This window comes from Bombina bombina, chromosome 3 (assembly GCF_027579735.1).
Source record: "Bombina bombina isolate aBomBom1 chromosome 3, aBomBom1.pri, whole genome shotgun sequence".
Lineage (NCBI taxonomy): Eukaryota > Metazoa > Chordata > Amphibia > Anura > Bombinatoridae > Bombina > Bombina bombina.
The window spans coordinates 99,333,310-99,353,206 of record NC_069501.1 but is presented as its reverse complement, the minus strand read 5'-3'; the positions used below and the strand labels follow the sequence as shown (position 1 = coordinate 99,353,206).

The window sequence follows — 19,897 nt, the reverse complement described above, 5'->3', positions numbered from 1 at the left end:
ACTCCCTGATATTCATTGTTTTGTACTGGCTTTGGTTCGTATCAAGCCTGTCATTAAATCAATCTCTCCTCCTTGGAGTCTTAATTTGGTTTTGAAGGCTTTACAGGCTCCTCCGTTTGAGCCTATTCATTCTTTGGACATTAAATTGCTTTCTTGAAAAGTATTGTTTCTTTTGGCCATCTCTTCTGCTAGAAGAGTTTCTGAATTATCTGATCTTTCTTGTGAGTCTCCTTTTCTGATTTTTCATCAGGATAAGGCAGTTTTGCAGACTTCGTTTAAATTCTTACCTAAAGTTGTGAATTCCAACAACATTAGTAGGGAAATTGTTGTCCCTTCTTTGTGTCCTAATCCTAAGAATTCCTATTTTTTATCTTTTCTGGTTCTAGAAAAGGTCAGAAGGCTTCTGCCATTTCTTTGGCATCTTGGTTAAAGCTTTTGATTCATTACGCTTATTTGTCGGGTAAATCCCCGCCTCAGAGGATTACAGCTCATTCTACTAGGTCAGTTTCCACTTCCTGGGCTTTTAAGAATGAAGCTTCAGTTGATCAGATTTGCAATGCAGCAACTTGGTCTTCTTTGCATACATTTACTAAATTCTACCATTTTGATGTTTTTTCTTCAGAAGCAGTTTTTGGTAGAAAAGTTCTTCAGGCAGCTGTTTCAGTTTGATTCTTCTGCTTATAATTTTTTTTTTTTTCCTTTGGGTTGGGATTTGGGTTGTGGATTAATTTTTTCAGCGGAATTGGCTGTCTATTTTTTATCCCTCCCTCTCTAGTGACTCTTGCGTTGAGTTCCACATCTTGCGTATTGCTATCCCATATGTCACTAGCTCATGGACTCTTGTCAATTACATGAAAGAAAACATAATTTATGTAAGAACTTACCTGATAAATTCATTTCTTTCATATTGGGAAGAGTCCATGAGGCCCACCCTTTTTATGGTAGTTATGATTTTTTGTATAAAGCACAATTATTCCAATTCCTTTGTTGATGCTTTTTTTTTTACTCCTTTCTTTATCAACCCACTTCTTGGCTATTTGTTAAACTGAATTGTGGGTGTGGTGAGGGGTGTATTTGTTGGCATTTTGAGGTTTGGGAAAATTTGCCTCTCCTGGTAGGATTGTATATCCCATACGTCACTAGCTCATGGACTCTTGCCAATATGAAAGAAATTAATTTATCAGGTAAATTCTTACATAAATTATCATAAATAAATAGAGAGAAGCGTTCAACCTGGAAACGATCAATAGCATAATAGCTTGTTCTATGGCTAGTTACCACCCAAGAAGCAGCGTCTTTTTTCTCAACATGTGCCTTTCACAGAGAAGAACTTTCCTGAAGCATATCAGTCTGATCCTGACTTCACAGTACAGTCCAGCCCCGAAATACCAGGCAATCCCTCTCTGAACGAGAGAAACGGCAAAACCCCAGACGTACGTTTCGGCCTATTGTGGGCCTCGTCAGTGAGGTGCAGCCATATCCCTGTAGGCACACTGAGCAACGGGTCCACGTCTGGATTCCCGCATCACACTTAGGGAGACTTCCCAAAATGTCATAATTTGCCATAATATGTCATAATATAGTCCCGGTCTTTCAGGTTGGTATGGTGAGTAGAATTTAGTATCTCCACAGAAATCTTCTACGCGTTTCAGCACCGATAGTGCCTCTTGATAAAGGCACTATTTTCTGTGGAGATACTAAATTCTGTGGAGATACTAAATTCTACTCACCATACCAACCTGAAAGACCGGGACTATAACGCAGCCGGGAAGAACAAGGAAACGTTCACTGAGCATCACCACCGGAAAGGCAAACAACTGACCAGCGCTGTTAAAGGCAGTGAAGAAGCTGTGATTATTTCCGCCACGTACGGCACTGACGTTGGCCAGGGAACACAGCCAGGTAAGTCTGCCTTACAGCAAAGCTGGTTGGCTGTCACAAAGCTGATAAAATTGCTAACCGGATCATAATACTAGGATAACTTTAACGCTCACACCTTGCAGGAGACATCGCACCTGCTCACTTGTACACAATTGAGATTTTCATTTAACCCTTTTCACGCTGCATAGTAACTGCACAGGGTTTCAGAAAGTTGAACTGGGAACTCCGTCACACGGATTGACTAAACCTTATTTAAAGGATCCAATATTCACAGTTGTTATCCCATTGGGACTTATAAGTTTCATAACAAATATTATTCACTTTGAAATTGTACAAATTCACAGTCACTCAAACTGGCATATATCATATGTTAATTGTTTTTTTACTTTCTGCACAAAGCTTGTATACACCTAACGGAATTTTGTGTTTCTTATATTGCATTTAACACGGAATTATTGTAGAAGTTTTCTTCTTTGTTTTTAGAGATATTTAGAAAGGATAGTATTTTCACAGCATAATAATTGAATTGCCTTTAAAGAGGTTAACATTTTACCAAGCTATTATTACTCGTGGCCACAACTTGTTACTATTTTTTTATGTATCAATATATATTTTAACAAATGTTATAGTTTGTCTTTCCAAGACTCATATAGAAATCATTTGACATTGGTCAGCTGAATAAAAACATTATTTTTGTACATCATATTCTATGTGAGTTATTATACATATATGACTATAAAGGTAACTTTTAATTAAATAGCGCCACTTATAATTATAAAAGTGCATATTTTAAGTGCGATATACTGGCAACTAGGAAACATACTGACTTATTTAAGTCAGCTTCAAAATAATTCAGTGTACCCTCAGCTTGGTAGCGCCCCTCATACAAACCAACTAGCAGATTCTTAGCTACAAGGTAATTACAGAGGTAAAAAGTATATTAATATAACTAGGGCTGCAACCAACGAATATTTTCATAATCGATTAATCGGCCGATTATTTTTTCGATTGACTAATCGGTTAAAAAAAATAAAAATTCCCTATATTTTTAATAAAATCCACATACTGAGTGTTATAAATATAAACTTCAGACTAAAACTTTACATTAACACAACCGTTGGCCCAATTTTTTAAGCAGCCGAACAAATTTTTATAATTAAGCGAAACAAAATCACAAACTGTTTGAAAAGAGGTAGAACTAGTAACTTCCACGGTTTATAACATTCTGTTATTCACTCTTTCAGAAACTTTGCATTGAAATGCAAAAATGTCATCATGTCCCCATGCTCCTGGCTGAGGCTGGCTCTCTTTTTTGCAAGCTATTTTGCCTGCAGCAGAGAAGAGGTGCTCAGATGGCGTTGAGGTGCCTGAGATGCATAAGTAGGGTTTTTACCAATTTCACCAAGGTGGGCTTTTATCTTTGTTAGCTCTTCACCAATGCAAGGGACCTCTTAAAAAAGTAAGCCTGGACTTTATTCTGACATAAAAATTTCTTAAATATCTAGTCCACTCTTAAAATAACAGATATATACTTACAGAGGTTGAATTTGGTACATATTGCAATTAATTAAGAATATAAAAAAACAAAAAAAGGCAAAAGGTCTAAAGACTTTATATCCGTAATAGGACACAGCCTTGCACATTTTATATATAGAGTACATGTAATCAGCAATAGCAAGCGGTCCACTAAAAATTGTGCAAATAGGTAATAGTGACATCAATTCATATAACAAATGCCATCAATCTAGTGCTAGGTGTAAATAACAAGCTCAGCACTATATCATGCAAAGCATAGTCCCAAATCACCTCATTTAATATAAAACAGTCCAAATTATTACTCCTATTTTATTTCTGGGTTGCACATAAGACAGTAGTAGGTGTAAACTTAAACAGAAACTTAGTGTCCTGAAAAAGTGAAAACTAAAATGTCTGTAGACGTCCTCTAGGCTAAGGGCATACCCATAAAACATAATAGCATGTGCAGGAGCTCATTGGAGTAAAGCAGCTGGTGCTGTGCACAGACCAACTAATTGCAAACCAACTACTCGATTATGAGATTCGTTGACAACTATTTTCATAATTGATTATTATCTATTATGCCGATTAGTTGTTGTAGCTCTAAATATAACAGTGTTGGTTATGCAAAACTGGGGAATGGAAATGCTAGGTGGAAACACCTAGAAAGGTGGCACAATCTTGATTAATATAGAATGTGAATGGTTAAAACAATACATGTGAAACAATTAAAAAATGTGTGAAAAAACAAAAAATATTGGCATTTTGTTAAAATGTTGCCACTCTGAATGGAATAATTTGATATAGTGTCTAACAACCAATGTGTATAACTTATTATTCCATTTAAAAGAGATTTCTCTGTATGGATGAGTGACGAATCAAGCCTTCTCAGCGTTACAATAGAGGGGCGTGGGCATGAAGGGGTTAATGGCACACAGCTCTGGTTCCCTTATCCTTGCAACTCTGCAAAAGGACCTTAAAGGAGCCACCACATTAACACCAGATCTTGTCCACGCTGCTCTAACAATTTCTCTGCTGCCACCACCAAAACTTTTATATTAAAGGGGTGTTTTGGGGAACCCCTAACAACTCACACTATTTAACAGTTAGGTATAACGTGCCTTTAACCTTGTCTCAACAGGAGTGTGAATTCCGATATTAGAGCCCAAAGACAGAATTAGATTTTCTATGTGTTTAATAACAAAAATATCAACACAGGTTACACAGTGCAACATTATAAAGACATTCAAATTAACATACAAATACAAAGCTAAAGTTCTTTAGAAACCAAATGGGACATGAAAAGAATTACTCACAATATCTAACTTATTGCCAAGTTCCTTTAAATCATAAGCAGAAGAATCAAACTGAAACAGCTGCCTGAAGAACTTTTCTACCAAAAACTGCTTCCGAGGAAGCAAATGCATCAAAATGGTAGAATTTAGTAAATGTATACAAAGAAGACCAAGTTGCTGCTTTGCAAATCTGATTAACTGAAGCTTTATTCTTAAAAGCCCAAGAAGTGGAAACTGATCTAGTAGAATGAGCTGTAATTCTCTGAGGCGGGGTTTGACCTGACTACAAATAAACTTGATGAATCAAAAGCTTTAACCACAATGCCAGAAACGGCAGAAGCCTTCTGACCTTTCCTGGAACCAGAAAAGATAACGGACTAAAAGTCTTCCCAAAATCTTTAGTAGCTTCAACATAATATTTCAGAGCTCTCACCACATGCAAAGAATTAGGACACAAAGAAGGGACAACAATTTCTCTATTAATGTTGTTAGAATTCACAACCTTAGGTAAGAATTTAAATGAAGTCCACAAAACTGCCTTATCTTGATGAAAAATCAGAAAAGGAGATTCACAAGAGAGAGCAGATAATTCAGAAACTCTTCTAGCAGAAGAGATGGCCAAAAGGAACAATACTTTCCAAGAAAGTAGTTTAATGTCCAAAGAATGCATAGGCTCAAATTTAAAACCAAATTAAGACTCCAAGGAGGAGAGATTGATTTAATGACAGGCTTAATATGAACCAAAGCCTGTACAAAACAGTGAATATCAGGAAGTTTAGCAATCTTTCTGTGGAATAAAACAGAGCAGAGATTTGTCCTTTCAAGGAACTTGCAGACAAACCTTTATCCAAACCATCCTGAAGAAACTCATAAATTCTCTTGGAATTCTTTTAGAATTCCTAGAATTTTACAGAGGAACACCATGAAATGTAAGTCTTCCAAACTCAATAATAAATCTTTCTAGAAACAGATTTACGAGCCTGCAACATAGTATTAATCACAGAGTCAGAAAAACCTCTATGACTTAGCACTAAGCGTTCAATTTCCATACCTTCAAATTTAATGATTTGAGATCCTGATGGGAAAACGGACCTTGAGACAGAAGGTCTGGCCTTATTGGAAGTGGCCAAGGTTGACAACTGGACATCCGAACAAGATCCGCATACCAAAACCTGTGAGGCCATGCTGGAGCCACCAGCAGCACAAACGATTGCTCCATGATGATTTTGGAGATCACTCTTGGAAGAAGAGCTAAAGGCGGGAAAATATAAGCAGGTTGATAACACCAAGGAAGTATCAACGCATCTACTGCTTCCGCCTGAGGATCCCTGGACCTGGACAGGTACCTGGAAAGCTTCTTGTTTAGATGAGATGCCATCAGATCTATTTCTGGAAGACCCCACATCTGAACAACCTGAGAAAACACATCTGGATGGAGGGACCACTCCCCTGGATGTGAAGTCTGACTGAGATAATCCGCTTCCCAATTGTCTATACCTGGGAAATGAACTGCAGAAATTAGACAGGAGCTGGATTCCGCCCAAGCAAGTATCCGGGATACTTCTTTCATAGCTTGGGGACTGTGAGTCCCACCCTGATGATTGACATATGCCACAGTTGTGATATTGTCTGTCTGAAAACAAATGAACGGTTCTCTCTTCAACAGAGGCCAAAACTGAAGAGCCCTTAAAATCGCACAGAGTTCCAAAATATTTATTATTAATTTCGCCTCTTGAGATTTCCAAACCCCTTGTGCTGTCAGAGATCCCCAAACAGCTTCCCAACCTGAAAGACTCACATCTGTTGTGATCACAGTTCAGGTTGGACGAACAAAAGAGGCCCCTAGAACTATACAAGGGTGATCTAACCACCAAGACAGAGATAGTCGAACATTGGGATTTAAGGATATTAATTGTGATATCCTTGTATAATCCCTGCACCATTGGTTCAGCATACAAAGCTGGAGAGGTCTCATATGAAAACAAGCAAAGGGGATCGCATCCGATGCTGCAGTCATGAGACCTAAAACTTCCATGCACATAGCTACTGAAGGGAATGACTGAGACTGCAGGTTCCGACAGGCTGCAACCAATTGTAAACGTCTCTTGTCTGTTAGATTCATTGTCCATGACTGTCTCTATCTGGAAACCTAAAAAGCTGACCCTTGTCTGAGGAGTCAAAGAACTTTTTGGTAAATTGATCCTCCAACCATGTCTTTGAAGAAACAACACTAGTTGATTTGTGTGAGATTCTGCAGAACGTAAAGACTGAGCAAGTACCAAGTTATCGTCCAAATAAGGAAACACTGCAATACCCCGCTCTCTGATTACAGAGAGTAGGGCACCGAGAACCTTTGAAAAGATTCTTGGAGCTGTCGCTAAGCCAAAAGGAAGAGCGACAAATTGGTAATGCTTGTCTAGAAAAGAGAATTTCAGGAACTGATAGTGATCTGGATGAATCGGAATATGAAGATATACATCCTGTAAGTCTATTGTGGACATATAATGCCCTTGCTGAACAAAAAGCAGAATAGTCCTTATAGTCACTATCTTGAAAGTTGGTACTCTTACATAACGATTCAAAATGTTTAGATCCAAAACTAGTCTGAATGATTTTTCTTTCTTTGGATCAATGAATAGATTTAAATAAAACCCCAGACCCTGTTCCTGAAACGGAACTGGCATGATTACCCCTGAAAACTCCAGGTCTGAAACACACTTCAGGAAAGCCTTAGCTTTTACTGGGTTTGCTGGGATGCGTGAGAGAAAAAAAATCTTCTCACAGGCGGTCATACTCTGAATCCTATTCGGTACCCCTGAGATACAATACTCTGAATCCATTGATTTTAGACAGAATTTGTCCAAACATCCTTGAAAAATCTTATTCTACCCCCTACCATCTGAGCTGGAATGAGGGCCGCACCTTTATTCGGACTTGGGGGCTGGCTTTGATCTTTTAAATGGCTTGGATTTATTCTAATTTGAGGAAGGCTTCCAATTGGAAACAGATTCCTTGGGGGAAGGATTAGGTTTCTGTTCCTTATTTTTTCAAAAGGAACGAAAACGGTTAGAAGCTTTAGATTTACCCTTGAGTCTTTTATCCTGAGGCAAAAAACTTCCTTACCCCCAGTGACAGTTGAAATAATCGAATCCAACTGAGAACCAAATAACTTATTACCTTGGAAAGAAAGAGATAGCAATCTGGACTTAGAAGTCATGTCAGCATTCCAAGATTTAAGCCACAAAGCTCTTCTAGCTAAAATAGCTAAAGACATAGATTTAACATCAATTTTGATGATATAAAAAATGGCATCACAAATAAAATGATTAGCATGTTGAAGCAAGCGAACAAAGCTAGACAAGTCAGGATCCATTTCTTGTTCCGCTAAATTTTCCAACCACAAAGTTGAAGCAGCTGCAACATCAGCCAAAGAAATTGCAGGCCTGAGAAGATGACCCGAATATAAATAGGCTTTCCTTAGATAATATTCAAGTTTCCTATCTAAAGGATCTTTAAAAGAAGTACTATCTTCCGTAGGAATAGTAGTACTTTTAGCAAGAGTAGAGATGGCCCCATCAACTTTGGGGATCTTTTCCCAAAACTCTAAAGTAACTGCTGGCAAAGGATACAATTTTTTTAAACCTTGAAGAAGGAATAAAAGAAGTACCAGGCCTATTCCATTCCTTAGAAATCATATCAGAAATAGCATCAAGAACTGGAAAAACCTCTGGAATAACCACAGGAGGTTTATAAACAGAATTTAAACGTTTACTAGTTTTAATATCAAGAGGACTGGTTTCCTCCATATCCAATGTAATCAACACTTCTTTTAACAAAGAACGAATATACTCCATTTTAAATAAATAAGTAGATTTGTCAATATCTGAGGCAGGATCTTCTGAACCAGATAGATCCTCATCAGAAGAGGATAATTCAATATGTTGCCAGTCATTTGAAATTTCATCAACTTTATGAGAAGTTTTAAAAGACCTTTTACGTTTATTAGAAGGCAGGATGGCAGACAAAGGCTTCTGAATAGAATCAGCAATCGATTCGTTTAAATTTACAGGTATATCTTGTGCATTAGATGTTGAGGGAACAGCAACAGGTAATGAACTGCTACTGATGGATACATTCTCTGCATGTAAAAGTTTATCATGACAACTATTACAAACCACAACTGGAGATATAATCTCCACAAGTTTACAACAAATGCACTTAGCTTTGGTAGAATTGTTATCAGGCAGCAGGGTTCCAACAGTGATTTCTGAGACAGGGTCAGATTGAGACATCTTGCAAATGTAAGAGAAAAAAAACAACATATAAAGCAAAATTATCAATTTCCTTATATGGCAGTTTCAGGAATGGGAAAACAATGCAAACAGCATAGCCCACTGATCTGATAGAGAAAAAAGGGCAAGAGGCATATAGGAATGGGGTTTTAAATAATGAAAATATTTGGTGCCAAGTATGACACACACAACGAACATAATTTTTTTTTTTGGCGCTAACAACATCTGGGTGTCATAGAAGACGCAACCTTGTGAAAGAACTCGGCGTCGACTTAAAAGCTGGAAATGACGAATTTGCTTCATCGAACGTAACTTTGCGCCAAAAAATCTTGCGCCAAGAATGACGCAATATACTTTGGCATTTTGCGCCCTTGCGAGCCTAATTCTGCCCGCAAATTTAAAAGTCAATTGAAAAAAAGTCAATTGAAAAAGAGACTATACCCCAGGTAAGAAATACATTTTTCCTACAAAAAGCATTTCCCAGATATGAAACTGACAGTCTGCAAAAGGAAATATACTGAAAACCTGAATCATGGCAAATATAAGTACAATACATATATTTAGAACTTTATAAGAATACATAAAGTGCCAAACCATAGTTGAGAGTGCCTTAAGTAATGAAAACATACTTGCCAAAAGACACCCATCTACATATAGCAGATAGCCAAACCAGTACTGAAACAGTTATCAGTAGAGGTAATGGAATATGAGAATATATCGTCGATCTGAAAAGGGAGGTAGGAGATGGATCTCTACGACCGATAACAGAGAACCTATGAAATAGATCTCCCGTGAGGAAAACCATTGCATTCAGTAGGCGATACTCCCTTCACATCTCTCTGACATTCACTGTACTCTGAGAGGAATCGGGCTTCAAAATGCTGAGAAGTGCATATCAATGTAGAATTCTTAGCACAAACTTACTTCACTACCTCCATAGGAGGCAAAGTTTGTAAAACTGAATTCTGGGTGTGGTGAGGGGTGTATTTATAGGCATTTTAAACGTTTGGGAAACTTTGCCCCTCCTGGTAGGATTGTATATCCCATATGTCACTAGCTCATGGACTCTTGCCAATTACATGAAAGAAATATTCATTTTGTGTTATTTTATACGTGGCTTTTGGCAGCTAAGTTATTGATCTGTGGTCCCCATGTGTTAGGAAGTTGGAAAACACAAATTTAGATGGAAAAAAGAAAGCTCAATGTAATGCCCATATATATATACACACACACACACACACACACACACACACACACACACACACACACTGGGTAGCACTGCAAAGCAGCAGAGCATTGATTGATGACTGCCTCTTTTTAACTGTTGCAATATAATATATAGCACTTTAAAAATGCTTTATTCTCCAGTTAATCAGTATATTGCAAGTGTGCTGGTGCTTTAGTATAACTGCCTAATTTAAAATTGTATTTAATTTCAAAATGACCTGCAGATAAATTTTGACTAAGAGAAAAGTCATCGCAGAAAGTGAAAAAAAAGTTCTGCCCCTGGGGCTGTCACATGATACCAGCGGAGTGGAAATAGACATAACTTTGAAATTTGTCAGAAAAAAAATCTACTAATTTGAAGTTCAGACCTAAGTGTTATTGCATTGTCTTTTTATCATGCATTTGTTAATTATGCAAAGCTACTGTATTTACTGGTCCATAAGAGGGACAGTAAACCCCATTTTTTTGTTTAAAAAGGTAGATAATCCCTTTATTACCCATACCCCAGTTTTGCATAACTAACAGTTATATTAATACACTTTTTACCTCTGTCATTACCTTGTATCTATGCTTCTGCAAACTGCCCCCTTATTTCAGTTCTTTTAACAGACTTGCAGTTTTAGCCAATCAGCGCTGACTCCTAGGAGCTTCACATGCCTGAGCGCAATGTTATCTATGTGAAACACATGAACTAACACCCTCTAGTGGTGAAATACTGTCAAAATACTTTCAGATTAGAGGCGGCCTTCAAGGTCTAAGAAATTGGCATATGAACCTCCTAGATTTAGCTTTCAACTAAGAATACCAAAAGAACAAAACAAAATTGGTAATAAAACTAAATTGGAAAGTTGTTTAAAATTACATGCCCTATTTAAATCATGAGTTTTTTTTTTTTTTTACTTGACTATCCCTTTAAGAAATTATGCGTAGTAGAATATGCATTTTTCTGTTCTACATAGTTGAGACTGAAGCAGTTCTGTGTGTGCTTTCATATGCATTATATAAAAAAAACTGATTGATGCAGAACATAATTGTAATAGAACTATTCTCTACCAGTGCTGAAATAGAAAAGATTTATTAACGTCAATGCATCACTTCCATGTCCTTAAGCAGTGCGTGCTCTTGTAATTTGCATACGTAAACAAACATTTGGCTGTCTGTCCTAAAATTGTTTTTTAGCTGAGTAGATTTTGTGTTCCTTGGATAACTATTTTGTGTTGTTTTCTCTTGCAAGGTGTATCCAGTCCACGGATTCATCCTTTACTTGTGGGATATTCTCATTCCCTACAGGAAGTGGCAAAGAGAGCACACAGCAGAGCTGTCCATATAGCTCCCCCTCTAGCTCCACCCCCCAGTCATTCTCTTTGCCGTCTCTAAGCACTAGGGTTTCTCTACGGGAGGGTAAAGTGAATGTGGTGTCAATCAAAAGTTTGTTATTTTAAATGGTACCGGTTTGTACTATTTACTCTCTAGCAGAAAAGTGATGAAGATTTCTGCTGAGAGGAAAATGATTTTAGCATGTTGTAACTAAAATCCACTGCTGTTCCCACACAGGACTGAGGAGTACCAGAAAACTTCAGTTGGGGGGAACGGTTTGCAGGGTAATCTGCAATGAGGTATGTTCAGTCATTTATTTCTAGACAAGACTGAGATAATGCTAGAAGAGACTGACAAAATCCCCATGAGGGGAGGGTAAGCTATGTTCACAGACTTTAGTAAGGAATTGAATGCTTGCATAACAGGGCTAATTATGCTGGTTGACACTGATTCAGGGCAATCGATTGTTTATTTAAGAAAAATATCGTTTGTGGACACTTTGAAAGTCCTTTTGGGGTTCTTTCTGGGGTTATTACCCACATGGCTGGTTTTTATTCACTTAAGAGTGATTTACTAGGCCTCACAGCTCCGGAGTAGAGTGGGAGGGGCCTAATTTCGCGCCTCAGATGCGCAGTTAGAATTGCAGAGAAGTTCATGCTGCTTCACATGGAGGGTCCTGCTGCTGTTTGAGGGCCTTATAGAAGCTATATTCCCCCAAATCTGATCCCTAAGGGCAGGTAGGGCCACAGCAAGGCTGTGGCAAGGTGCTGTACTATTTTTAACCGGGTGTTGGCTTTAGGCTGCTCCGGTTTGGGCATTAAGGGGTTAATCGTTTTGAAACTTGTGGTGCAATCTTATTAAGGCTTTAGGTACATACTGTGAAAATTTCAGGAGAATTGCTGCATTTTTCACTGTTTTGTAAAATTGTGTGCTCTTTTTATCTCTTAAAGGCACAGTAACGTTTTTTTCAAATTGTGTTTTTTATTTGATTAAAGTGATTCCAAGCCTGTTTGTGTACTCTACTAGTCTGTTAAACATATCTGACACTAAGGAAAATCCTTGTTCAATGTGTTTAGAAGCCATGGTAGAACCCCCTCTCAGAATGTGTCCCACTTGTACTGATATGTCTATACACTTTAAAGATCATATTGTTGCACTTAATGTGGCCCAAGATGATTCTCAGACTGAAGGTAACGAGGGTAGCCCGTCTGCCTCTCTCCAAGTGTCACAACCAGTTACGCCTGCGCATGCGACGCCTAGTACCTCTAGTGCGTCTAACCCTTTTACATTACAAGACTTAGCGGCAGTCATGGATAATTCTCTTACAGCCTTCTTATCTAAACTGCCCGTGTTACCTGCAAAGCGTGATAGCTCCGTTTTAAGAACAGATTATGAGCATTCTGACGCTTTGGTAGCCGTATCCGATATACCCTCACAACACTTTGAAGTGGGAGCGAGGGATTTGATGTCTGAGGGAGAAGTCTCTGATTCAGGAAGGGTTCCTACTCAGACAGATTCAGATACATTGGCTTTTAAATTTAAACTAGAACACCTCCCCGTTTTGCTTAGGGAGGTATTAGCTACTCCTGATGACTGCGACCCTTTAGTGATCCCAGAGAAATTGTGTAAAATGGACAAGTACCTAGAGGTCCCTGTTTACACGGATACGTTTCCGGTCCCTAAGAGGATTGCGGATATCGTTACTAGGGAGTGGGATAGACCAGGTGTTCCCTTTGCTCGCCCTCCTGTTTTTAAGAAAATGTTTCCCATACCTGACCCTGTGAGGGACTCGTGGCAGACGGTCCCTAAGGTGGAGGGGGCTGTTTCTACACTTGCTAAACGCACAACCATACCAATTGAAGACAGTTGTGTTTTTAAAGACCCTATGGATAAGAAGTTAGAGGGTTTACTTAAGAAATTTTTTGTTCAACAAGGTTTTCTTCTCCAACCTATTGCCTGCATTATTCCTGTAACTACTGCAGCTGCTTTCTGGTTTGAGGCGCTGGAAGACTCGCTCCAGACTGAGACCTCATATGAGGAAATTATGGATAGAATTAAGGCTCTAAAGCTAGCTAATTCTTTTATCACTGACGCCGCTTTCCAAATAGCTAAGTTAGCGGCAAAAAATTCAGGTTTCACCATTTTGGCGCGCAGGGCGCTATGGCTTAAGTCCTGGTCGGCCGATGTGTTGTCTAAATCCAAGCTTTTAAACATTCCTTTCAAAGGAAAGACCCTCTTCGGACCTGAATTGAAAGAGATTATTTCAGATATCACCGGGGGAAAAGGCCATGCTCTCCCTCAGGACAAGCCCTTTAAGACCAAGAACAAAGCTAATTTTCGTTCCTTTCGCAATTTCAGGAACAGCCCCGCTTCATCCTCTCCGGCTGCAAAGCAAGAGGGTAACGCTTCACAGCCCAAGGCAACCTGGAAACCTTACCAGGGCTGGAATAGGGGTAAACAGGCCAAAAAGCCTGCAGCTGCTACCAAGACAGCATGAAGGGGTAGCCCCCGATCCGGGACCGGATCTAGTAGGGGGCAGACTCTCTCTCTTCGCTCAGGCCTGGGCAAGAGATGTACACGATACTTGGGCATTAGAGATTGTAGCCCAGGGATACCTTTTAGAATTCAAGAACTCTCCTCCAAGGGGAAGGTTCCACATTTCTCGTCTGTCTACAGATCAGACAAAGAAAGAGGCGTTTGTACGCTGTGTAGAAGATCTACATACAATGGGAGTGCTCCACCCTGTTCCATTTGCAGAACAAGGACTGGGGTTTTACTCAAACCTGTTTGTGGTTCCCAAAAAAGAAGGAACTTTCAGACCAATCCTGGATCTCAAAATTCTAAACAAATTCCTCAGAGTCCCATCATTCAAGATGGAGACCATTCGGACAATCTTACCAATGATCCAGGAGGGTCAATATATGACTACCGTGGATCTAAAGTATGTGTATTTGCATATTCCTATCCACAAAGATCATCACCAGTTTCTCAGGTTCGCCTTTCTGGACAAGCATTATCAGTTTGTGGCTCTTCCTTTCGGGTTGGCCACTGCTCCCAGAATTTTCACAAAGGTGCTAGGGTCCCTCCTGGCGGTTCTAAGACCACGGGGCATAGCAGTGGCGCCTTACCTAGACGATATCTTAATTCAGGCGTCGACTTTCCAAAGAACCACGTCTCACACGGAGATCGTATTGGCCTTTCTGATGTCTCACGGGTGGAAGGTGAACGTCAAAAAGAGTTCTCTCTCCCCCCTCACAAGAGTTCCATTCCTAGGAACACTGATAGACTCGGTAGAAATGAAAATATTTCTGACGGAGGTCAGAAAGTTAAAACTGTTAACTACTTGCCGAGCTCTTCATTCCATTCCTCGGCCATCTGTAGCTCAGTGCATGGAGACAATCGGACTAACGGTAGCGGCAATGGACATAGTCCCTTTTGCTCGGATACACCTCAGACCACTGCAATTATGCATGCTCAAACAGTGGAATGGGGATTATGCAGATTTGTCTCCTCAAATTCAGTTGGACCAGGAGACCAGAGATTCTCTTCTCTGGTGGTTGTCTCAGGATCACCTGTCTCAGGGAATATGTTTCTACAGGCCAGAGTGGATCATTGTAACGACCTACGCCAGTCTGTTAGGCTGGGGTGCAGTCTGGGACTCCCTGAAAGCTCAGGGCTTATGGTCTAGGGAAGAAGCTCTTCTCCAGATAAACATTCTGGAACTGAGGGCAATATTCAACGCTCTTCAGGCATGGCCTCAACTAGCTGCGGCCAAATTCAACAGATTTCAGTAGGACAACATCATGACTGTAGCTTATGTCAATCATCAGGGGGGAACAAAGAGTTCCCTTGCAATGACGGAAGTAACCAAAATAATCACGTGGGCGGAGGATCACTCCTGCCATCTCTCAGCAATTCACATCCCAGGAGTAGACAACTGGGAGGCGGATTTTCTAAGTCGTCAGACTTTTCACCCGGGGGAGTGGGAACTCCACCCGGAGGTATTTGCCCAGCTGACTCAGCTTTGGGGCACTCCAGAGTTGGATTTGATGGCGTCCCGTCAGAACACCAAACTTTCTCTTTACTGGTCCAGGTCCCGGGATTCCAAGGCGGTATTGATAGATGCTCTAGCAACGCCTTGGTCCTTCAATCTGGCTTATGTTTTTCCACCGTTTCCTCTCCTCCCGCGTCTGGTTGCCAGAATCAAGCAGGAGAAGGCTTCAGTGATTCTGATAGCGCCTGCGTGGCCACGCAGGACCTGGTATGCAGACCTAGTGGACATGTCATCTGTCCCACCATGGACATGATACAGGGTCCGTTCAAGCATCCAAATTTAGTTTCTCTACGTCTGACTGCTTGGAGATCGAACGCTTAATTCTATCAAAGCGTGGGTTCTCTGAGTCAGTTATATATACTCTCATTCAGGCTAGAAAGCCTGTCACCAGGAAAATCTACCATAACATATGGCGGAAATATCTTTGTTGGTGTGAATCCAAGGGTTACTCATGGAGTAAGATTAGGATTCCCAGGATATTGTGCTTTCTCCACGAAGGATTGGAGAAAGGATTGTCAGCTAGTTCCTTAAAAGGACAAATATCTGCTTTGTCTATCCTGTTACACAAGCGTCTGGCAGAGGTACCAGACGTTCAAGTGTTTGCTCAGGCTTTAGTCAGAATCAAGCCTGTCTATAAACCTGTGGCTCCGCCATGGAGTTTGAATCTAGTTCTTTCAGTTCTTCAAGGGGTTCTGTTTGAACCTTTACATTCCATAGACATTAAGTTATCATCTTGGAAAGTTTTGTTTTTGATAGCTATCTCTTCTGCTCGAAGAGTTTCAGAATTATCTGCCTTACAGTGTGCTTCACCTTACCTGGTGTTCCACACAGATAAGGTAGTTTTGCGTACCAAGCCTGGTTTTCTTCCTAAAGAATAACAAGAATATTAACCAGGAAATAGTTGTTCCTTCTCTGTGTCCTAATCCATCTTCGAAGAAGGAACGTCTATTACACAATCTTGATGTAGTTCGTGCTTTAAAGTTCTATTTACAAGCAATTAAGGATTTCAGACAAACATCTTCCTTGTTTGTTATCTATTCTGGTAAGAGGAGAGGTCAGAAAGCAACTGCTACCTCTCCTTTTGGCTGAAAAGCATCATCCGTTTGGCCTATGAGACTGCTGGCCAGCAGCCTCCTGAAAGAATTACTGCTCATTCTACCAGAGTAGTGGCTTCCACATGGGCTTTCAAAAACGAGGCTTCTGTTGAACAGATTTGTAAGGCAGCGACTTGGTCTTCACTGCATACTTTTGCCAAATTTTACAAATTCAATACTTTTGCTTCTTCTGAAGTTATTTTTGGGAGAAAGGTTTTGCAAGCAGTGGTGCCTTCCGTTTAAGGTACCCGTCTTGTTCCCTCCCTTCATCCGTGTCCTAAAGCTTTGGTATTGGTATCCCACAAGTAAAGGATGAATCCGTGGACTGGATACACCTTGCAAGAGAAAACAGAATTTATGCTTACCTGATAAATTACTTTCTCTTGCGGTGTATCCAGTCCATGGCCCGCCCTGGCATTTAAGTCGGGTAACATTTTTTTTGTTTAAACTACAGTCACCACTGCACCCTATGATTTCTCCTTTTTCTTCCTAACCTTTGGTCGAATGACTGGGGGGTGGAGCTAGAGGGGGAGCTATATGGACAGCTCTGCTGTGTGCTCTCTTTGCCACTTCCTGTAGGGAATGAGAATATCCCACAAGTAAAGGATGAATCCGTGGACTGGATACACCGCAAGAGAAAGTAATTTATCAGATAAGCATAAATTCTGTTTTTCTGAAACTGATTATTTGGCGAAATACTGCAGCATTCATTTTGTGACGTTTTTAATTCTTCTACTACTTCAAATTAAGTTCTTTAAGAATATTGTCTTAACTCTTTAGATTTATGTAAACTTGTCAGGTCGTTAAAGGGACATTTTATGATTTAGAAAGAGCATACAATTATAAACAACTTTCTAATTTAGTTCTATTATTTATTTTGCTTCATTCTCTTGATATTCTTTGCTGAAAAGCATATCTAGATATGCTTAGTAGCTGCTGATTGGTAGCTGCTAGGGATGCACCGAAATTTCGGCCGCAGAAAGTTTCGGCCGAAAATTGCATTTTTGGCTATTTCGGTTTTCGTTTTTTTTTGCCTGCTATTTTCGGTAAAATTATTGTATAGCATATTTCAAATTTGATGCTAGCCTAGAGCTGCTGTTTAAGTTTATTACTTGACTTACTGTTCTGCATATGAGTTTTCTAGGACTATACTTTATTTGGATAATTGGTAAAAAAAAAAAAACTGTTAAATATGATTCTGTTACATAGAACTAAATTAAGAATAATACAGTATATTGATATTTATAATTGTTTTAAGTAGGGATGCACCAAAATTTTGGTCGCAGAAACATTTTGGCCAAAAATGGCATTATTTTTTGCCTTTTTTTTTTTTTTTTCTTGGTAAAATTATTGTGTAGCATATTATTGTTTTAAGATATTTTTGTCCAATTTTAGTGTGTTACTTTCAATAAAAGGGTGAGCTTTTTTTATTGGCTCTAATTATGCAAAAAGATTAATTTGAAAAAATACATTTTCGGTATCAGTTTCGGTTTTCGGCATCCCTGATTTTCAGTTTCGGTCCAGAATTTTCATTTCGGTGCATTACTAGTAGCTGCACATAGATGCCTCCTGTGATTGGTTCATTGTGTGCATTGCTATTTTTTCATTAAACTATATCTAAAGAATAAAGCAAATTAGGTAATAGAAGTAAATTGGAATGTTGTTTAAAATTATATTCTCTATCTTAATCATGAAAGAAAATGTTTGGGTATAGTGTCCCTTTAATGTTCAGAGGTTTTTGGTGATATCACTGCATCACATGAGAGGTAATATTACAGGGTTTGTTAGATACACAATGCCAGGTTGGCATGGCAACTTAAAATGTGGATCTACGTCCTGGAATAGTGAGCCCTGAACTCATGGCAAATCTTGTTTGGCATCTGCCATCATCTTTTCTACTCCATATCTGGGAATAATAATTCTCAGCATGCTGCGTAACCAGCATTGCAGATTGTTGTATGGTGACCTTGTAGCATGCTAGGAATAGGGTTGTAGACAGCAGGCCTAGACAATGTGTATGGTAACCAGGTATGTAGTTTCTAGCTGTTAGAATTATGTTGTATTTAGGAGTACTAAGATCATGTGTCATGAACAAGTCATGACTATGGAGCCTATCTATCAAGCTCCGTATGGAGCTTGAAGCCCTGTGTTTCTAAAGACCGCTGCTCCATAACCTGTCCGTCTGCTCTGAGGAGGCGGACAGAGATCACTTCAATTCTACCCGATCGAATACGATCGGATTGATTGACACCTCCCTGCTAGCGGCCGATTGGCCACAAATCTGCAGGGGGCGGCGTTGCACTAGCAGTTCACAAGAGCTGCTGGTGCAATGCAGAATGCGGAGAGCGTATTGCTCTCCGCATTCAGCGAGGTCTGTCGGACATGATCTGCAATGTCGAATCCTGTCCGACAGGCCTTTCATAAATAGGGGCCAATATTGTTTCTTTCTATGGAATGGCTCCTGTGAATCTTCTATGGTAGTCACTAATATTAAGCATATGTGGTTATGCTGACCTGTGCAAGTTACTACCATGAATGTTCCTTTTGTAAAACCCTTGATTGTCATCTTGGACATGATCACTTCATGTAGTGGAATGAAAAGATTGTAAAAATAAAAAAGATATTTGTTAATTTGGAATTAAACTATGTAACAGCCTACATTTAGCTTCTGACCTCTACTAAGGTATTTATTTAAACACTGAGGTACTGTACTCCTAGTAAGTAAAATAAATCTATATGAAGGAGCGCTCCTTATGGGTAACTGCAGTAATTGGTGGTGATGGTGCAAGGAGATATTTTACTTGCTGGTGAGGGTAAGAGAAGCAGTAAACAAAAGGTTAAGGGAAAAGGTTAATGAGGATATGGGGAATAATGTTCTTGGGAGATATGCGTGAAGAGCATGGAAGGAGGAGGTCTTTTTTGAAGTATTTTTAAAGCCAAAAATATAGGGAAATAAATATTTTATATGATAACATTTAAAATATTTGATCTGACCAAGATTTTTCTTTCCTTCTTTCCTAGGCAAAAATGTCCAGATTCTCCTCTGGTTCACTAGTAATCAGGGGACATGAAAGTAGAGGAAAAGAAGCGAACGAATAAACCTCCACTTTCTTCTCAAAGTAAGTACCTAAGCACTATGGACCTTACATAATCGTGTTGGAAGATTTTCACATGGGGACAGTTCCTGCAAATGCTGTAAGATGTAAAGTGCTCATCCATGCT

General features: G+C 39.5%; 1 protein-coding gene across 2 annotated transcripts in view; it reads left to right on the top strand.

Annotated features, from left to right (window-relative positions):
• The window catches only part of DYRK1A (dual specificity tyrosine phosphorylation regulated kinase 1A), an 833,667-nt gene that overhangs the window by 125,826 nt on the left and 687,944 nt on the right, over positions 1 to 19,897 (top strand). For both annotated transcript variants that reach the window (XR_008401316.1, XM_053705933.1), the window contains exon 2: positions 19,697 to 19,794. The gene's annotated coding sequence lies outside the window, so the exon portion shown is untranslated. The remainder of the gene's footprint in view (positions 1 to 19,696; positions 19,795 to 19,897) is intronic.